Source organism: Pogonomyrmex barbatus, unplaced genomic scaffold (genome assembly GCF_055798465.1).
Source record: "Pogonomyrmex barbatus isolate J1 unplaced genomic scaffold, ASM5579846v1 scaffold8, whole genome shotgun sequence".
NCBI classification, from domain to species: domain Eukaryota; kingdom Metazoa; phylum Arthropoda; class Insecta; order Hymenoptera; family Formicidae; genus Pogonomyrmex; species Pogonomyrmex barbatus.
The window spans coordinates 2279201-2302136 of record NW_028297182.1 but is presented as its reverse complement, the minus strand read 5'-3'; the positions used below and the strand labels follow the sequence as shown (position 1 = coordinate 2302136).

The 22936-nt window shown below is 40.7% G+C and overlaps 1 protein-coding gene across 2 annotated transcripts in view; it reads right to left on the bottom strand.

The window, feature by feature from the left end:
* Window positions 1-22936, bottom strand: part of LOC105426003 (terminal nucleotidyltransferase 5C) — a 114836-nt gene that overhangs the window by 52734 nt on the left and 39166 nt on the right. The window contains exon 1 of one of the 2 annotated variants that reach the window (XM_011637068.2): window positions 7995-8747. The exons of the other annotated variant lie outside the window; for it this stretch is intronic. The gene's annotated coding sequence lies outside the window, so the exon portion shown is untranslated. Of the gene's footprint in view, window positions 1-7994; window positions 8748-22936 lie in introns of those variants that run through there. 2 annotated transcript variants of the gene reach the window in all.

The window sequence follows — 22936 nt, the reverse complement described above, 5'->3', positions numbered from 1 at the left end:
GATGAACAACGACAACGAGTAGCTGAATAATTTTTCATAACGTGCCGAAGGGCGCACTTGTCTCGCCGACGCCCACATTGTATTGCGATTACGAGCGATAAAGAGGAAGGAGAAAGACAGAACGGCGAGGGAAGACGATCAGGAAAGAAGAGAGAGAAAGAGAGAACGGTGGGCGGGAGGATATTACGCTTTCACGATGGAACGCACGTAAGCGCACATTTTAATGTCAAGGAAGACGTGCGCACGCGCGCCGGTTTTGCAACAATACGAACGTGGGCTTACCACGGTAAATACACGGTAGCGAGAAGCGTCTTACTCATACACCGCGCGCCGGAACGACCTAGAAAGGATTTAACCCTTTATAACCCGACGCGTCGCGTCCCATATCCGTAGCCTACTTTCATCACGAGTCAACGATTCGTCGGTCTCGTTTGTCGATACTTGCTTGTTCGCGATCTGATAAACTTGTTACATAATTTTCAAATAATTAAACGGAAACAGAGACGCCTCTCGATCTCGATTCAACTGACGCATAACTCGAAACTCGGCTTACTATTTCTGAGGAGACCGGAGTTCTCGGCCTCAGAGGATATATTACGCGCTTCGATGGACACTTTCCGGTTGGTTCGCATTTCAACAGGAATTCATGTGTGCAATGTTTGCCGTTTGAATGCCGAAACAATCTTGGGAATTTAAAATCGGCTTTGCCGCGGGGCGCGCGCGCGCGCGCACGTGTAGCCGTCGAAAATTTGCAAACCGGAACACAACGTCCAAAGTTACGCATGAATTTTCATCAGGCTGTACTATAAACATATTACTATAACCGTCGCCTTACTCAATCGATCGTACGAATTCCAAAACTTGACCTTCGATAAGTCGAACGACGAAGTCGTGTACAAAGTCGGTTGGAAGCGGATTATCGGAAATGAGATGTAAACACAATCAATCCGGCAAGTCTCATGGAAGAATGAGCGAAGACGAGGCAGGTTGTGAGTCGAGATTAATACCTACAAGTTCCCAGAACTTGTCCAATTAATAATCCACGCAACGCAATTAAATTTTATTAACAGTCAGCGTATGTATGTATATATATATATATATATATATATATATATATATGTATATATATATATATATATATATATATATGCTACCTCCATCGCGATATGTTTATTTAACATTTTCCTTCCGCATCAGTACCGCATCACGTTTCTATCTTCCCGACGATAATACGAATTTGACTTTGACGGACATTTCGACTCATTTTATGAAGATCACTGTGTACATCCCCCTGTGTACTTGCTTATTTAACTTGCGGCGAGTACTCGCCGCGCGGACTATGGGACGGAGGTGTTTATGAAGCGTAATAAAAGCGATGACATCCAGCCACGGAGAATCGGCACCGTCGCTGCGGCACGTGTTGCAAATAGAGCCGTTGCACAATCGCGCACAGATCGCGGCTGATATTTTCGAGAAACATAACTTATTACCGCCTACGTCAATGTACAGCCGTGGCGCGGCGCGGCGTGGCAACAAATGAAATGAACCCGCTTGATCAAACGGACATCTCGCACCATTGTTTGGCGCGCGTAATGTAATCGGCCTGGTTCTGGAACATTCGCCCGTGAGTCGCATTGTCGCCTGCCGAGTCGGATTTATTAAGCTTAATATGCAGGAGAAAGGTTAGGCGCGCGGCGCATGGCCGATCTATTAATAATGATGAATAACGGAACGTTGGAATTATGAATAAGAGAATCGCGGGGAGAAGACGCCGCTGTTGCTACTGAATCTCGGCCGCGCGAGGCGAGAAAACAAATATACAAAGGCGATATACACGCCTCAGAAATTTCCTGCCATTCTCTCCTTTCTCAACCGACCAAACTGATTTGAACATTCGACATGGAATCCCAATGAACTCTGCTCGTAATCAGTCCTCTCGGTCTTCAGGCGATAGGAACAAAAAAAAAAAGTAAACCGGAAGAATGATATGTGCTTGAAACATTGTTGCTGACGTCGCGCGTGTCTAAAACGTTACAAAAACGATGATAGTTTGAGTGCGAGGTTGAAAGATCAAGGTTCGATTGTTGATTAAGCGAAATAGTATCGCGCGAGGAAGAAACGGCGGGTTAGTCGGAACGTTGCAAAAACGGAGTGAATTCCGCGTTGACTTACCATGACGGAGGATGGACGCACCGATAAAAACGACGTGCCGCGAGAGCAACGTCGAATTAACGTAAATTTACGACGTGAATAAAAACAGCCGGCGTCGCGTCGCGCGGAGATACGCGCGGTCGTAAAGTCATCCGTATGTGAAAATATTGGCGGACCTTCTGACCTTTCCGCGTGCACGCGTGCGAAATCGCGCGACAGGTCCCGCGCGATTTCGGCGCGGAACTTCGGTGGAAAGCGAGAGAGCAACGTCGGTCGATTGCCTTTTGGAAATTTTTACGGCTGCCTTCCGCCTCGGCGGGTGACGTGAGTCGCGTGCGAGACTTCCGCGCGATAAAGACGCGTGACGCGCGGCGCGAGAGAAGAGAGAGGAAAAAAGAAGAGTGGGACGTAAAGTTTAATATCGCAATAAACTCGTGGTTACTGTCGTACCGGCATATTTAGGATTCGCTTTACGTTAACCGATACCGATAAGATGAAATTCATGGAGTTTCGTGAAAGAGGCACTCCGGACACTGGGAAATGTAATCTATTAATTTTCCGCGGAAAAGGCATTAGCAGCAGAAAGAGAATTATGCTGAAACTAGCATTAATTAGCATAATTAGCATGCAGGGAAACGATAGTGTTGCAAATTGATACAGTGTTGCGCCGTGAGAATAAATTAAAATCGAGAAGATCAATTGAGATGAGAGAGAGAGAGAGAGAGAGAGAGAGAGAGAGAGAGAGAGAGATTCCTTCGTCCTCACTGCCGACGTCGCGATGATCGTAAGAAAACGCGCGAGTTCGGGAAACGAACTGTCATATTTGCCGTTAAAAGCTATCTGCTGTAGTGGCTAAAGACCACCCGTACAATGTAGAAGTTTAGGGGGCAAATTATATTTATGACTTTGGGCGTGGACCCGGGGCGCCGTAATTTAATCTGTTAACTCGCGTACTCCGGAAACACGGAAAAAACTTTGCGCAGCGGAGAATGGAGTGTGGAAGTGTGGAAAAAATCCGTAAGAAAGGAGGAAGTACTCGCGAGAGTGAAAGGCGGGATCGGGTCGTTTGAGTGCGAAGATTAATTATACCCGGTCGCCCGAGCGCGTCACATTCCTAATAGACCGGCGTTCTATTGTGTCGAAAAAAAAAAACAAAAAATATCGATATTGTGATGAGTCGCGACGCGGGGCGTCGTTACGTCGGGAAGAGCACACCACAGGGGGGCGGGGGCGGGAGTACCGAAAGGCGGAAATTAGGCGAATCGATTGAGTGAAAGGTATCTACGAAAGCGATAATGGGGAATTCGACGTGTGTCGTTTCGGGACGTTACGCTCGCCGAACGCGGTATCCTCGACCGGAAATTCGGGAGAGAAGCAGGGTCAGGAAAACGTCAAGAATGCATCGTAATGCGATCCCGCGAGGAGATTCGCGAAGAAAGGAGGAAGTGAAGTGAGTGAAAGGAGACGGGATCGAAAAATTCTACCGAGAGAGATTATAACACGATCTCTCGACGCACGTGCACGTCGTATCTATCTTCTCGCCACCCCTCCTCCCCCCCCCTCCCGCCCCTCTCCTTCTGTCTTTCTCTCTTTATATTGCACATACGTAACACATCACTACTGCTCTTTAATGGGAAATCATAATACAGCGACCGGAATAAAGCCGGTTCCGCGGATGATGCGTTTGCACGTCGAACATCGGAATCGCAACAAATGTAATGAATACGATACGATAATAACGATACATTTGCTGCTGATCATTTGCGTACGCTCAACATTTCAATATTTAGCGAATAAACGCGCTCTGTGTTTGCCAAGAAATAAAATGGGAATATTTATATGGGGAATATTTCAATATCGCGTATTGTTCGTCGAAAACTAATTTATTCGTTTGTATATCGGTTAAATGTGACAAAGTTATCACCGTATTATCGAGCGAACTGGCTCTTGGGAGGAATAAAAGTTTCCTAAATTATCATTTCGGTGACGCACCGATAACACTATCAGTAAAAGTATACAGCGGCTTATATAATGATTATAAAACTATTCATACATTATTTTCATTAAATTTCTATTTCACTTTTCGCAATTAACATTATGTTATTAACAAATTTAATTTATTTACCAAATTACTTTCCGAGTATGAGCGTAACAAAAATTGTGCGTGAACTGCAATATATGTACAGAATAAAAATAATATTTCGTACGTAAAAAATGATTTTTATACGAGTCTGCAAATATTGCTTTCCAGCCTGTCGCAATCAGTTGTTTGCGACTGAACTGTTTCGATATTACGATTCTCGTATGCAAACGAGCAATTAAGGAAAACAAGTTTTACGGCAGCGTTACGGTACCGGGACGAGAGCAGCTCCGTAGGTGTCGCGAGCTCGCCAACGAGCAAACGCATGCCACTTGAATTAAACAAGCTTTTGTTCTTGCGCGAGCAAGAAACAACCTGTTGGCTGCGTAATCAACGGCGCGACGCCACTGGCGCGGCGCGCGCGCGCGCGCGCGTGCGAGTTTATTTGCACACGCGCCGCGAGTTAGAATCTTGGCAAATCCGCTTAAGATTCCATTGACACCTCAAACAGCTGACATAAATCGACGGAACGTTATCTATCTTCGTACGAGCAATGTTAACACGATTAAGAGGAGAGAGATCGCGAAACGCGCGGGGCCGATTTCCGAAAGCCGTCGTGTCTGGCGTAAGGTTTACCCGCGCGAATAATTTCTTCATCTCGCAAGCGTGATGAAGAAAAAAAAGGATAGAAAAACCATCCCGATCCGATGCGAGGAGTCTATCTTAAGCTCGAAGTCTCCGGCGCGTGAGCGACAATGTCACCGTTCAGATATTTGGATATATTTCGGATATATCTAGATATATTTAGATATTTCTGGAGACTCTCCTGTGTCAAATATAGTGCGCTATCGTAGATGAGAGATAAATCATTTCGCTCGAGAATGCCTTTTCCTTCGATCGATCTCGCGACGTCATCGGCTCGTCGTGATTGAAGGATAAAATAAAAAAAAAAATGATCGTCGATTTCGCAATCTTCAGAAAAAATAGTCTCTCTCTCTCTTTTTCTTCTCTCTTTTTCTTGAGGAGCTACAGGAAATGCGACACAATGTAATTTAATGCTAAGATCCCAAAGCTTGTTTGCCAGCTTGTTTGTCATTAATCTTTTTATCCAGACGATTAGATGTTAAGTCATAGGACTTCCCGCGAAAACGCGCTCGTTGTAATCTTCGATCCACGGCGATTTTAGCGACGTTTATGAATTTCACGAGAAGTAATTTTACCCGCGGGCGTTATCACTCCTGCGGATTTAAATAGCATAAAGCTTTGATGAAACTGTATCGCAGAAATGCGTAAATGTATATATATATATATATATATATATATATATATATATATATATATATATATATATATATATACGTATCGTAACGCGTATGCCGTTTTCACTTGATACGAAAATAAATCGCATAATTCGACGGACGCCTCTCTGATCCGCTTTGCGTAATCCCGATATCTTCTCTCCCACTATCGCGCCTCCCGCCTCCTCCCTCGCTCCGCCGTTCGCGCTTCGACGTAATAATTATTTCACCGTATTGCCGTAGAGAGTGCTCATTAAAGAGACACGTTAAACAAGTTGGCGGCTCTTGATACGTCGCTCGCGCGCGATCGCACGTAACGGATGAATTAACGTACGTACATTAAGGCATTTACGCCGGCGATCCGATGCGCAGCGCGCGCGCGCGTGCTGTGTGTCTGTGTGAACATGCGTGTGTTTCGCGATTTGTTACAAGTAAGATATCACGACCTTGACTACTAATCTATTCCCGCAAAACAGTCGATTCCTCAGAGTATCACGTGTACACAATGACATAATTGCGCGGCAACTTGTGATTCAATTTCCTCACCCTACATTGTAGCGCTGAGGCGCGAATTAACGGCGTATATCCTCCCGGGAAATCTCAATGTTCTGTTCATTAATCATTAACGCTTCTAACTTGTACGCGGAGAGAACGCCTTTAAAGGTGAAATCCAAAAATTTGGCCAGATACCGTTGGAGAGTATACGTTAAATTTAATAAATTATATATCCCAAAAAGTCCACTCAAATTTTTGTGGTTATTTAACATTGTATGAATGTGTTAAATAATAATAATATTGATACTATATTAATATTTAAACAAAAAAAAAATGTAATTTTGATCTTCTAATCAGAAGTTCATAAAAATACACAAATATGTATAAATTTGAAGATAATTTTGTAAGGTTTTCAAAATTATTATGTATATTTAAATTGGTTGTTACATCAAAAATTTTTGCATTATTATGTTTAAGCGTCGTACATAATTTTAACGATTCAACAAACTATTTTTAGATCTGATCAAATTTTTAGATTCGTCAGAGAAACTATTTGTTCCGTGTAACTTTCAACTGTTAACGTTTGTTAAACATATACTTCTTAATAAACTATGTTCATATTTTATAGAACTTTTTCATAAACCATGCTCTATTTTTGCACTCAGCATTTATTTATGAATCCATTGCACTCTTTGGATATATCTTGAAAATTAGCTAGATGAAGTACAGAGTTGTTTATGAATACATAAATCAAGATACAACAGATTTTCAAATACATTTGTATCGTTTTGCCGGAATCTGATGTAGTTTCGATTGTATTAAAACTATTGCACTATTCTATTCTTTGTTTCAGGATTAATCAGTTCCGCATTTGAGAGACGTAGAGTAGTCATAAGGTAATTTGAATTGCAGAGTGAAAGTGAACTGCGCAAAGTGAACCACTATCCTATAATTATCCTAGAAGAACGAGGAAGAACAAGTTATTTTCGCACACAATATCTCAAATAGACGCACCAGTAAATGATCGATAACCATCAGCGAACAGCTATCGAATCCACTTCCGACGCTTAAATAAAATCAAGTGAACGCTCATAAGTAACGTGTTGTAAACTCAACTTGTAATTACTGCGTGTTAAACTGCGTAGCCATCGATTAAACATTATCATTAAAACAATCATTAAAACCGTAATTTTCATAGCTAATTCACCAACGGTTTCGTCTTAATTTTGATATCTCTCGCTCATCCCTTCACCGCTTGAAATTAACAGCGTTGATTCGTGATTCAAATGAACTCAGACAAAGCTTGCATACCGAGATTAACATTAATATTAATATTTAATATTTACATTAACATTTAATATTTAATTAATAATTGATATAAAATCAACATTGTCGTCACGAACGGTGAGTTCCTCGCATTTACCCGTGCGTTTACTCTCCAGGGTGTTTTTCGTCTCGCGTCCGGGGGTGCATCGACATGTTGAAAGCCCAGCGCGCAAAAAGTTGAACTCAGAAGCGACGGGAGAGACGGGTGAGGGTGAGGGATCTGCGAAAGGTCGCGCGCGTGCGCGCGCGCGCGCCGCGACGTTCTAGAAAGAGCGCGATCGTTCGTTCATACGGATGCGAATGGGAATGTGTACCCACGGTGTACGAGCGGCACTTTTTTTGAAGTGAAGCCCGCAAAACTCGAGAAAAAAATCTAATCGGAGTCGAAGTAGCTCTTTTCTTGAACGATTTTCCAATTTTCGACGACGAGCAAAAACCAATTCGCGAAAATGACTCTGCAGTCTTAATTCAAACGAAAAAAGGAAAAGCGTGAGTTTCGCGCGAATTTCGAGACGTTAATCGAATGGATATCGAGACGGGACGAGTAATCTCGCCTCTCGCTTTCTGAATCATCCTGATATCGAGGAGCGAGTGCGAAGGGCTAACATATGGCGAACGAGATTAATAAGAGTCGAGATACTTACGTAGCGTACAAGTCTTCTCCTCCTGATCGACGTCGGGACACTAGGTCACGGCACGTTTCACTGATTTTTCGTGAGCTTTCGTGGAATCTACTGTCATACACGAGTATGCAGAGATGCCAGCATCCAAGTCCGAGAGTTTCGCCTTCTAATCAACGTCTCCTCAATTGCGCGTGACCGCGCCGTTTAGAAGTTCGCACACTTGATCGCGTCAATTCTTTGTCGATAATTCGATATGTTCTACGACAGGACGGAGACTCGCTGAACGATATAGCGAGTATAGCGAGAAGCGTTCGCGCGCGCCGTTCTCGAACGGTGCACCAATCGCGCCAGCAGGAGTTGAACCGCGCGCGTCGAGAAACACCGTCGGAAGAAACACCTGACGCTTTTCGTATTTGCGTCCGTAAACGTGAGGGATCAGTCGTACGCGTCTCTCGCCGCCCGTCTCTGTCGACGGGCAGGCCGGTCCGCTTCGAAGCCGCGGACAAGATTTTACGCACACAGCGCCGGTTCTACTCTGCCTTCCCCCGATCGTCCGTGGTCGTTTCACGCGAACCGCCGCTTCGTTCTCGCGCGCGCGCTCGCCGAAGAAGCCGGAAAAACGGACGTTTTACTCGGCCGTGGGCAAGATGCGCGCAAGGAAAAAAAAACCGTACGTGTGTCGACCAGAACGCAGTAGTTCAGTTTGACACGTCTACGACACCACGAGTTGCCGCGGCGAACCAACTGACACTGACAGCGACGCGTATGATCGAGCGCGCACGCACCCCACGATATCCCCACTTCGCAACGGCGAGTCCCTCCCACTCCGGAGTCTCGCGCTTCTCCCCCACTCCCACGACTCCGGCCACGAACCGCGGTGTCCTCGTCGCCGTCCCCGCCGCGTGACGCCGTGCGCCCACATATGCTCGCGAATCACAACGCGAGCGCGACCCGAGTTTTAATCCCGGTCCGTCGTTGTTATAGACGATCGCGGATCACGCGACACGTACACAATGAGAGTCGGCGTGCGCGGAAACGCACGATCGATCGACGAAATGACGAGTACCGAGTTGTGAATAGACTTTTGCGGCTTTCGAGCGCAAACTCGACACTTTGCGCTCTTTTTATTCTTCCCTCGATTTCCTCTCTGAAGCGCGTCACACGGCGCGTAACGGCGAGCACGGCGCGCAAGGCTTAAATTTTCTATCTCTTTCCCGCGCGTGCGCGGGACTCTTCACTGCTCGTGGGATCGCGGATGGTGCCCGAAAGAGAGAGTAGGCCACGACGCGCGAGTAGCGACGTGTTGCGCGATCGATCGGCGCGCTGAGACTTCCGCGATTTTCCGGTGTCGCTGAACGTTAATTCTCTCTACATTTTTCAAAATTTTGCAAGATCTATCACAGAGCCTTGTACGTCTGCTATGAAAGCGTTTTGAATTTTTTAATATCGTCATAGGCTTCCAGGAATTCCGATTGCGAAACGTACCGTTTCGTTTGAAATGCACTTGTAGAACATTAAAGCGAGAGCACGACTGCAAACGACACAATATACGACTTATTTCACGTGAAATTCTTTCTAAAATCTGAAAATTTTACGTCGTTACGAGCTACAAAAATTATTCGCTTACGAAAGAAATTTTCAGTGATAATCTTGACTGATAGAACATTCTAAAGTTTTCGGATAGTATGAAAAATTGCATTTCAGATACCTGAGAAACAGACTTCCAAATTGAATTTCTCTTCGCGTATTTTCGTAAACGTTAATCAAACGCGGCGTAGCTATATAACAATAATTCTGAGACGTGAGACGAGCATTATGCATTACTCAGAGAGACAATGTTGCGACGTTCTTCTATCCCGGTTCTTACGTAATAGCCGGATCAATTACTCCTGTCTATAAGTGGGACAACTTCGAGTCGTTACGCGGCCTTGTTTGCGCTCTTCATCTTCGAAATCGTTGCAATTCTCGAATAGTCCCGTCTTTTCCTTTCAATTCCACATCATATCCCGCCGTGGCGGTTCTTCCGCACTTCGGAGGTGCGCTCGGCATTTCTAACAATTTCTAGAAGCGTGGCGAACTATAGACACTGGATATCAAATAAGAGCTTATAGGCATCTGTTTCTCGTAACCTATAGGCTAAATACGTCGTCTTCCGCGCACCAAGAGCTAGTGTCCTACTTTATGCCATCGCATTTTCCGGATTCCTCGTGAACTGTCATTCGTGCGATACTTCAATCATTTCGCCCAAGCGAAAGCCATAGAACAAGGGAAGTAGTTAACGTCCAAGTGCCTAATAGCGACCAGGTTGATGTAATTAAAATATCGAATCGATATTTCGACGTGCCATTGACGGTAATGAATTAATCTTTTTGCACAGAAATACAAAAAAGCATGCAGAGTGAATCATTCAATTAGAGATTAGATACACATTAGATATATTTCTATTATTTTTTAAAAATGAACAAAGATTTAAAAAAAAATAGAGTGCAGAAAAACATTGTGATAACCTCTTTATAAATTTACATATTAAATATATTTTTTTAAATTAGATATATTGAAATTAATATAGCAAAAACTAATTTTATATTCAATAGAAATTAATATCTTAAATTTTATATTTCTTTAAAAAGTTATTAATACTATCGTCGGTGTAACAAATCAAAAATATTAAAAAGTATCTGGACAATGTCTGTACATTTTCAAACATTTCGAAAATTTAGATAACGGGGGTGGATAAGAGAATTCCCGTTTCAATATTACAAGGATGAGCAATGAGTATGAATAAACTGAACTTAGAAGTACGTATTTCGATCGTGAGTATTTACTTTGATATTAAACTCTGCTTGTGGAAGTTTGATATTAAAATTACGTCATTAAACGCGCAGTACAAATGCAAAGGAATTTATATTTACATACACAATTGGGGTATATAGTTCCGTACTTAGATTCTACATAGAATCACGCCCTTCCATCCGTAGAAATTCTCAATGTAGAAACAGAATGGAAGTCGAAATATTATTTGAATAAATCTTCCGAATTAAAATCTGCGGAATGTAATCCTTTTTGTTTCATTAACCCGTCTTCTTGCGTGCGTTTTTATTCCACATAATAGAATATATATGAGCGCACCGAGCGTATCCTTTCAATTATCAAAATAATATTGTTATCTCACGAACTTCGGGAGAACGTCGAGAGTCAAAATTTCTGGATTTCCTCAATAAACGTACTCATTGTACTCATTGTTTATGCTTCTCATACTCATATATATGATCCTTCCGTGCACTGTTACGAGGCTAATAAGTGCGAATGGATATTTATGGATCAAAAAAAGGACACGGGAAAGAGTAGGAAAGAAACTACGCGTTTGGAACAGCGGGACGTGGATTCGCGAAAACGAATTGTAGTCGTGTGATATCGCGAGACACGATATCATATTTACGAGCGAACTGAACTATTCGTTAATGTATTCCAGAACGGAATGATCTAAAAGTCGCGAAAGACAATCGTCGCGGCAGGCCAAGCGTCGCGGTTTTCTGTCCGCGGAAAAGAAAAACTCTCTTCCAGGGTTCCAAAGACAATTTTAGGTCAAACAGTTATTGCAGGTTATTGACTCGACATCAGATCGTTACTTTCACGTCATAGTGTTGGTCGTGCTTTTAAATCGAAGCGACGGTTAATCTATTCTCGGACGCGCTATACCGCCGATGTAACAATCCTGCCATTCATCGTTAGGCAAAGAATGTAAGGAAGGGATGATAAATTTTTTAGATGTCCACACACAAGTCGATGCCGGTTCAGCGCGTCTTCTCCTATGAAAGAGGGGTTTGTAAAAAAAGATCTCCGGGGATCTCTCTATCTCATTAAATGCTCGTGATCGTTGACACGTTGACATTTAAATGTAACGGCGAATCATCAAACTTTTGCGAACTCTAACTCTATTATATTTGAAAAAAGCCCACATTTTTAGTTCTCTGAATAAATTCATAATAATTTGAAAACTTTTAATTTTTCTACATGTAATTTTAAATGTATTCCGAGAGGTTTCCATAATAATTTTATTTTTTAAGTTAAAAACATAAAAATTTGATATTATCTGTTCGTTTTATTTTGTGAAATTCTTTAGATTTCTTGTTGTCTTGACTCAAGTCGATGTACGACAAGAATATTTATTTTTCTAGTTATGAAACGTCATGTGTATAGCCACAAATAGAGTAAAAATAGAATAAAACTTTGCATTAATATAATATTTAAAAGATGCAGTAGATATTGTAATGCAATCTAAAGCTACTGTGAAATCATTCTCTTATCCCGTTCAAGTTAAGTTCCGCGCACGTATTCAATTTGTAATTTACAGGATACCAGAGCACACAAGATAGGATTACACATCTACGACGGTAACTTTGCACCGCGGTTAATAAAGCTTTCAGAACCACGTAACGTAATGTCCGCGAAAGTAGCTTCAGTTAAGCCGTAAGCTTTAATTTCTATATACACACAGTCCTTGTGATATTAGATGGGTTTGCAATTTTCTCTTCCCTTAAACAAAGCTAGAACGCCTCCGCCATCATTTGATCCCGCTTTACAAATAACGTTAAATCTAAAAGTTCATTCTAAAAAAAAAATACGTTATACATCGAGAGGCAACGAGTTTCAAAATGCAATTTTTTCCAACAAAGTTATTTTCGCTTTGATTTTTTTAGCAAACGTGTTCGATAAGTCTTTTCAAACTTCGCGAATATGGCTTAAGCTCCGCAAGAAATCAGGACAACGTGAGGAAAGATCGAGGATTGTTGAATCCCGAATCCCGTCATTTTAATAATTAACAAATTAAAAGGTTAATCAAAATTCACTTTAGGTGAAGTAATATTTTTCGCGATAAAAATTTCTGGGAAATTAGTGAGGAAAAATTAGCGGAAATATTAATGTTTGTTCTGCCGATTTTCAGACCGTAAGTAAACGGCACGTGATTACGAATCGAAAGTTTAGAAATGATTTGTTTGAATTTATTCGATCAAATTCAAAAAAAAAAAAAAGAAAAAAAAATAGACGCGGGAGATTTTACCTGACTCCACTCCACGAATTTCTGTATTAAAAGGTTAAATTTGAGCGACTATCGTGAAACCAGCTAAGGACGTCTTAAGTCTGAGGCCCACGGACGTGCGCCGGGACGAAGAACGCGAAACGACGAGAGATCGCGTCGTCGCGCTCGGACAGCGCGAGCAAAGTGAAGGTGTTGATGATGTAATGTGCGCACAGCAGCAACCGCGTGCGTGGTGAAGTGGAGAGTTGCTCGTGACTTGCGGCGTGCATTAAGAAAGACAGAGAGGGAGAAGGGAGGAGGGGAGGGGGGGGGGGAGGGAAGGAGAGAGAAATAGCGGGAGAAGGAGAAAGATACGAGGAGAAGTGCGGAGTGTGGAAGTTGCGCACAGGCGCAACGACATGCAACGTTGCGCTGCGCTGCCGCCGTGCAACAGCGACCGTCAAGGACGTTTGCGCTCGGTTTGCCGTGTCGAGAGAAAGAAAATGTTGAAGCAAGACAGAGAGAGAGAGAGAGAGAGAGAGAGAGAGAGAGAGAGAGCGCACGTGACAGAAGGGCAGAAAAGGCAGAGAAAAGGAGAGAATGTTAGAGAGAAAAAAGAAAGAAAGATAGATAGAGACAGAGAGAGGGGAGGGGGGGGTAGATATGAAAGAGAGAAACTCGGACGTACGTTTCTCGCGAGAGTACCTTCTCTCTATCGCACAGCCGCGAGATCGACGCGACGAATTCGAGCCTCTCGATCCGGCCTCGAGCGGCCTTGAATACGTCGCTGGCAACTTTTGCGCGCAGAGGGCGGAGAGCGAGATCGACAAGATCAATTTCCAGGGCGTTTTCCGCCGCTACGGGTTGCGACTTTGCGCGGTGTATGTTCGTGGCGTTTAATTATCCGTTCTATATATAGGCTAACGTGATTTAAAAGTGACGTACTGTATTATTAAAGGTAGAATTTTTCAATTATCTTATTTCTCCCAGCGACGCGTAAAAAAATAAAATTTTATCTACTAATTTTATCTAGGTTCTCGGAAGCCTTCTAATAAAGCGTCTGTATATGCAAATTTCCATCTTATTTTAATCCGTAAATAATTCTTACCTGTGACACGTAGCTTTCTTATTCTTTGTTACGTAAAATATATAAAATACTTTTCATACACGATCGGAAAATGTGAACACAATTTACAAATACACAGTTTAAAAAAAAAAAAAAGAAAAACAGAAAAATGTAAACATTAAATAAAATTATTTCTCGTTACATTAAGTCTTCCGCTACGTTGCTCATCCATCTTTCTCCGCGTTACGCAATCGTTATTGTATTATCGAAATGCGCGTAACGCGCGCGCGTTCCCTCGCGGCAGACGTTATTCGTCATCCGCGAGGTACGAGAGAGATAAACTTGATCGCACAAACGCCGTTTGTTTTCGCTCGTTAAATACAGTCGGACAGTGACGGAATTACACTTGCCGCGATCCTCCGCGGCAAACGCCGTTGGCGACATGTAATTTCTTAAAACCTTCATCAAGACGGCCTCCTGCCGGCGTTTCTCGCCGGCTCGCAGCCCACTTTTACTTCGTTAGAAAAGTCTGGCTTATATATCAAGGCCATCAGGTTTATCGATCGAAGTCGCGCGCGGGCTTCTCTAATAATACGAAAAAAAAAAAAAAAAAAGAGCGATCCCTCTCATCAAATCGATTGAAATCCTAACTCGACACGCGTCGTTGGTCTTTGTCTCACTTATGTCTCACGTCTTCTGCCATACACATGCTGTCGAACCACTTGGACCAAGAACCTTTATACCTCTATACCTTTATACCAGGTGACGCTTTAAAAACTGTCGCAATCTTCTCATAATAAAAATTCTACGCGGAATTAAATTTTCGGAGAAATCTTGCAAAAATTCTCGTAATCTTTCTTCAAATTATCGCAATTCGACGCACGATATGTCCGAGACACCGCGTTAAAAATCGCGAGATGTATTTTTTATTTAGACAAATGCCGTCATGTCAACTGTCTATAGACGTGTAACAAAGTTAACTTTTTTTAAAAGTTCCTTCGCAAGGGTTAAAGACTTCGTTTACTGCTCGACGCGCGCGTCGTAACCGCGCGTAAAACCTCCGTCGCGGAACTTCTTCCGTTCGTCGGCAAATCCATCGAGAATCGCGAGATGGAGACTTGGGGCATTGCCTAGGCGCGAGATAGATGTATCGATCGCCGTTCGATAGACGGGCCGCCGAGTACAGGAAAGTTACGGTTGTAAGTTACGGTTGTAACACACGCATCGGCCACGCATAGGTCAATCGGTTACGAGTATATCGTATAAAATGATCGATGCGGCACTTTTCCGCGGGATTGTGTTACCAACCAGCCGCGACTCATATGACAGCGGGATATCCCGGGTCGTGCCGGCTGATAAACGAACGCGGCGGAATCGGCAAATTACGTCGGAGTATTAATGTCGAAACAATCACGACGACAACGACGGCGGCGACGACCGCGTGCTCATGTTGTGCTCGCAATTATACGTTTTCGCAAGCGAAGCGCCGCATTGTGTAGGCTCCGGTGTCGTTCCGTTCCGGAATGTTCGTTTGCAACACGGAGTTTTTAGCAAGTTTCTATCGCGGTACCGGCCAGGAAAGACGCGGAGATTCATTCTCTCTCTCTCTCTTTCTCTCTCTCTCTCTCTCTCTCTCGATCACGCGGGGGAGGAGGGGGGGGGGAGAGAGGTCGTGGCGATTTTCGCAGGAACGCGAGGAACGCTTATCCAATCGTTGCAACGGCAACGGCAACGGATAGGCATAACGGTTGCGAGTGGTTGGGAAAAAGTTTTGCATAATGTATAACAGCCGGTGCTACTTCTCGCGGGTATACGAGCGCGCGGTCGTCAGCTAAATCCATGACCTGCGGTCGGCCTGATCGAGCGTTTCATCGTCCGCAGAATTTATATCGTTTCAGCAACTACGCCGCGCGCGGCTTGGAACCGCTTGTACAGGGCGTTCCAGATCCTTCCTGCCTGCGTGCCGCTAGATTTTCGCGCGCCGGAAACGAGAAGTTGGAAATAGGAAAGCTGTCGTTCCTGATAAATTTCATACCGAACTCTTCTTACCGAACTTACATCTCCGTTAAGTTCGATACTTATGACATGCTTGTTGTTTAACTCATCGAAATTTTGCGGTGCGTCGCGTCTGAATAAACTTTACGTATTACCAATATTAAAATATATTTAAGACGGCAATTACATCACCGTAAATTCAGAAGTGAATGTTTTTTTTTTTTTTTAACAATCGAACATCTTGGAAAAAAAATTTACCTTTATCTTTTTAATTTCATGTTTATTAATTACGACATAATTGCATCACGCGCGATGTTCTCCTCTCTGCCCTCACAGATCTCCAAATACAGTGATTTGACTTTGACTAATGTTTCATGCACCGAAATCAATTCAGCAACCTTCACTAAAATCATTTCACATGTGTAACCTGCGCTACCTTGCGTAAGATAATTCTGTAAATCGCGAGCGTTACGGTAGGTGAGACAATCTTGCACAACCGTAACAACGTTAGCGGGAATGCAATCGGTGATAAGCGAATGCGTGTGCGTGTGCGTGTGCGTGTGCGTGTGCGTGTGCGTGTGCGTGTGTGTGTGTATTTCACTTTGTTTAAAGCGGCTAGGCCGCCACTTTCATAGATAATGCCGAGCGTTGGAATATTAGGAAAAAAAAGTTATTATTGCGAAACGTTGAAACATACGTGTGTTCGAACTTTTATGCTTGCGTTATTACAATAAGTAACGATACGGGCGATAAAAGCACGTACGTGACGAGTAATGAGCCAGCGGATTTACGTCAGCCACGCGAGATTCCAACGAGTAACTTCACCGTTACTTAAAAACTCGAGCTTTCTTAATCGCGAAATTGCGATATTTCCAAAGTACTCCTGAGAATAAATGTTTCGCGTACGTTGTTTCGGCCAATTCGTTCATTTCATCTCTTCGCATCGGAGAGAAATCTCGAATAATTAAAAAGAATGTATCAGAATGTGTTCGGAATGCGCAGCAAATGTTTTTAGAATAAATTTAGAATAAACTGAACAGCAAATAATTATTCGTATAAACACATGCAAAATGTTTATCTTGAAAATGGTAAAAATCCGGGTTTCCATAACATCATAAATTTTAAAGTGAAGTCGTAAACCAATTAAATTGTCTATAAATTGGATTTTTATTCAGTTTCCAAATAAATAAATATGTATGTTAAAAAAATAAATTATATTGCTTTCGAAATCACATTTTTGTTCTCTAGTATTCATAAAATATGATACTCGCACAGTCAATTTAAACAAACGCTTAAATATTTTACGCCATATTTTACGGAGCTTGCAATAAAATTCGTTTAAGGTTACGAGATATATGTACTTTATATCTCGCATAAATGCGATCCTGGGAAAAACGCGAATAGGTGTTTAACGCAAAGCTCACGACGCAAATATTCACGAATGGAAAACGTGACTGATGCATTTGATTTAAGCGCATTAAATTGCATCTAATTAATACACGCGACAAGTTATTTAAATTATCCTCCTTTTACTCGATACTTTTACTTTTAAGTACTTGTTAACTTTGTTTTTTCTCCCCAAGTTTTGTTTCTCCAGATCGAAGTGCTCGCAACATGTAATGCGCAACACGTTCTTACAATTCCCGCTTCATCGTGGTTACCGGGGTAACGAGGACTATGACCTTTCTTCGGAAGGTCAATCGATTAAGTATGTATCATTTAACTTTTACGAGATATGCGACGGAGGAATTTTCAGATTTCCGGCATCAAGAGCGCGTGTAACATTTTTAGTAAATCGACAGGAAGTGCGACAGTTTCACGTCACATGCACATTTTTCTTGTGTTCTAAATTGTTAAATTGATAATTAATTATTCATTAATTTCGCAGTGCGTGAAAAGTTAATGTGCAATATTTTTAGGCGACGCAACGATATAAATAAATGTAAGTAAAATACAATGCAATATGTAAACAGAGCTTTTATACATTTTTATTTATACATAATACAGAGCTATAAATATTGTTCAATGTTTTTATAAGCAAAACTGTATAAAAATAGCACAAAAACAACTACGTAAAAAATATAATCGTATATTTTATATATTTACAATTTGCGTTTGAAAAAAAATTCCTCTGCCTTTCAACCGCGCGAGTTATTAGGTTACAGTCCAAATCCATATCACACGATGCACACGATCTCGCTTGGAATCCTAATTGTCTATTCATGCGTGAAAGTCTCAAGCTCGCCGTGACAGGATCCTTGCAAAGATTAGGGAGACTTCGAGTAAACGTCGATTACGCGTCGGAACGATACGAGACTCGATGTTTCAAGGATATCATTGAAATCCTCGTAAACTGGCAACTGCCCCCCTCCCCCCCCCCCCGGCATTTACGTCACTTACTCTGTTATCTCTCGCTCTTAACAAAGATCCGTTTGACTCGTTATCGTGCCAGCGATTGAACAAGACTGCTTTCGCGACTTAAACTGACCTTTCGCGGCAGCCGCCGGCTGCGGATGTCACTCGCGATGTATGCGCGGTTCAGCTAATTACGAGAAGCAACGAACAACGTGCTAATACACTAATTGAAAGAGATGTAAATTATCTACTTACGCGCGATGGAAATCGTCGAAGACCAGACTTAAATGCGCAGTACACAAGTAGATGATAATCGCACGCATAACGAAAGCTCGAGTAAAAGGGATACTCGATAATGAAATGCTCAATAAGTGCGAGTTAAGCCGATAAAGAAGCTTTATCTTGTAAATATAGAAATGTTGGAATCTCGTGTGAAATCAGGAATCAGAACAATGAAACGTTGCTTTAAAATATTAACTCGTTGACTTGAATTATGGAATCTTTATTCCACGGCCAAACTGATTTATAGAACAAAGAACAGTATTTACACAATATTGAAGACATAATATTTTCAGAACAGGGAAAGGAAAAAAAAAAAAGGATAAATATATAGTGTTCAACATATTCTGTCTTGACAAATGTTTCCTTATCTAAAATTCGATTGCGAAGATAAGATAATAATGCAAAAAAATTATTACGAGTAATTGTATAAAATATGCAAAAATATGTGGATAGTATTCGCGATAGTATTAATAATTGAGATAATAAGAATAATGAATGGGAAAGAATTAATAGACTTTGTGCACAAAGTCTATTAATTGACACTAATTACACCTCGCTAACGATCTCTCCTTGAAATTTAATCCGGTGGACAGCATCACATACATAGTTTCCGAGAAGACTAACTTGATCTATCCGTATCGATCTATCGCGAACGTGTCTAAGGAAATAATGTGGGAAAATTTTATTCGCCCGGGTCGGCAAATAAGATAATACGAAATTTTACACGCGCTTTCGCTTTCGTGATCCCTATGATCGATTTACTTGCGCCACGGGTTCTCATACGACACCTGTTGCTGATTACGGTTGTTGCTTTCTCGAGAACGAACGTCAACCCGCTGTTCGTTGTCAAACAACAAGTTTTTTGCGAAATACTCGACTCTACACATCATGTCGCATCTCGATTTTAGTTATCTTTTACGACGTTCCGTGAAATCGATGTAGAATTTCTACTTCGTACGACGTGACTCCCTAACTTCCTTGAATTTTTCCTTGTTCCTTTTTCTGCTTTAAATTGTCTTTCTTTTTTTTTTTGCTTTCCTTGTACTCTTTTCTGAATTTTTTTTTTCATTTTAATTTTTTCGCTTTAAATTTTTCATCATTTTTCTTCTTGCTTTGGATTTTTCTTTTTCTTTTTTTTTGCATTTTTTTAAATTATAATTTCTACTTATCATAATTTGAAATTATTAGAAAAATGCGAAATTTGATGTGAACATACTGCATAACATACAAAGATGTGATTAATTAATCGTCAATAAAATAAATATTAAATTGCCTTTGCGTGATCAATAAACAAATTTTTTTACAATTCAATTAATAATAATAAGCTCCTAAATCTTCGGGTTTTTGACGAAGAATTGAAGAAATTATGACGTGCAATGTTCTATTCTCGGTGCGAGATTTTAAATATTTATCGCTAAAGTTATCACTTTTTATCATGAAACATTATGTTTTGCCATTGCAGTAAACAACTTCTGCGATATATTCGTAGTGGGCTTTTTATAGATCAACAGTTGTGCGATTAAGGAACGGAATAACATCGTGGTCAAACCACTGTGACTGATAATGCTATTATAGGCATTGAGACAGGAAGGAAGAAGCTAACTTCCTGACTTGATAAAGGAGACAAATATGTGCGAAGAATTTTCTGAGAAAAGTTAGAATGTGTATTTGTATGTTTATTATCTCTTCCAGATTTATAGAATTATGTAAATTTATTTATGTCGATATTCAATTAGTTTAAATTAATATAAAAATTATATTGGACAGAAACAGTAATTTTTACAGCGTGAAAATTATTTAAATTGAATTTAAAATTTAAAATCGAAGCACACCATTTATTATCTTCAAAATTAAATATATGTAAAATTAAATGCTAATATTAAAATTGTTCACGTATCGTATTGAATACTTAAATAATATCTGAAAGTTTTTGAAATAAGATAAAGTAAAATTGAGTAAAATGTAAGACAGAAAATAAAAATATTTTTAAGAAGTAAAATTGTTTAAAAACATTGGAAGATGTCATGTAATAAATAGTTTTAATAACTTTGAGCGATATCTATACATGTTTTTCTAGTGTGTTACGCTTTATTATTTCACTATCGCTATCTAATCATAGGGAAATCAGTTTCTTCATAAAAAATGCACCAACTAAATGTCAACGTGTGTTTATCCCGTTGCGTGAGAGAATGGCAAGCAACGCACGCACTAGTATTACGCAGCTTACTGATATGAATAGTTCCTAAGCTGTCCACACCAGTTGTTAATAATATCTAATTTCCTTAGCAGTTGCAGCTGCTATAAATTATTTAAGCCTATTAATTATAACCAGATTTTTAATATAAGTCAATAAACGTTAATTCAATTCTTAAACGACATAATGATATACACATCTGTATAAAACAAAATTTATATATATAAATTTAATATATAAATTTAAATATACAATATATTTTTTTTTCACCATGTATTCACCAATAAAACGACATGTCAAACTGTACGCTAGTTTCACTAACGATAAATGTTGCGATGCGAATGAATTCAGGTACAACAAAAAGTTAAAAAAAAAGGAGAGATAACAAAATTATCGATGTGACATGGCGAAAAATAAAAATCGATTTTCCTGTCACTTGCGGCCTTCCAGTGTTTGAAACTGGTGAAAACCGAGCTCTCGGCTTTTGCATCCAGAATCAGGGTGTGGTAGGTAACGCACAAGGTTGACTACATTCACACTGGCGCCATTATCTACTCGCTCGAACGAATTGTTGAAGGAACAGGTCTTAAAATTGTCCCCGTTCCTATCGAAAGTCGCGCTCTCGATACTTTATCGATACGTATACCTCCCACAATTCATTTCATTGGAAAAAGATTGTAGAAAATGCCTCATTGGTAACAATAAATCAATTCCATTAGTTATATCCATTAGTTATATCAAGATACTGATTCATATATTGTTGAAATAAATTGTTACAATAAGTAAGCAATATCTGAAAATTTTCCAGAGAAAGAAATACTATTTTTACAAAATATTCTCCAAAATATGATTAAGAATGTATTAATAAAAAAAAAACAAACAAACTGCAAAGTGATAAGAAAAAAATCTTCAAATTCTTTAGTGCATTAAAAAATTAGAAAACATTTTGTTTTAGCACAAGATTTATATATATATATTGATATTCCAGATTTAGCTCCAGTACAATTGTCAAGTCACTTTTACTTATTTATTATTTATAATTATTTCTATAGTTTCTATTTACTATTTTACATTTTAATTTATTATTTTCAATACTGTGATTTCTCATGAAAGCAAATTTTCAAACTCGTCGCATACAAAGAACTTGGATGTTCCGCGCGAAATTCTATTATCCTTCGCTCGATCGAGATTCGTCGTAGATTACGAAAAAAAAAAGATGCGCAAGTAGGCCTCGTTTCGCAAAGGACGTGAAAGATGCGAGGCGGGTAATCAGAAAAGAATGCGGAACACGGTTTCGCAATATCATGAACCGGAACGACGACCTTGTCTTACTAGCGCAGGATCGATGGGGAACTCTTAAAAAATTAAGCGCCACATCTCGTGGGGATTTATCGTGTGCCGTCACCTGGTGTAATTGCGTTTCTCGAGTGTAATAGCGGAGCGAAATAAACATCGATCGATGCTCTCGTCTTACGGCGGCCCGTAGTCCTAAGAAAAACCCGGATAAATGTTTCAAGGAAAAAAAAAAAAAAAAAAATCACCGCGATCGATTTTCGTGCATTACGCCTTGGCGACGCTGCTCGTTAGAGCCAGAAGAAGACATAAAGCCGATCGAATTACAGGATGTATCTAGCCTAGCGGGAATTTATTCTGTGAAACACGCTGTAGACGACCTTTTCCATGCGGCTTGACAGATCGACCGTATAAAACAAATGCCTTAATGAAGCCCGGACAAACTTTGTTTTATCCTATCGAGTAGTTTGACAGCATAATTATAACGTCAATCGTATCGAGACTCGATGCATCGACGCGTTGAAGATATCACGTTAGTCTTACATTAGCTCCTATATTAGTTATCTCCTATATACTAGTTATTTCAATGTATAAAAAAGTTTACTTAATAATTTCAACATACAAATCCCATCCGATCGGATTTTTATGAGATTTCTTTCTACGGATAGGGCACAACTAAGTAAGAAAACTTTTTTTATTTGTCGAAAAAAAAAAAGAAGACGAAGCGCGCATCCAATCTCGACATTCAATTTCGCCAC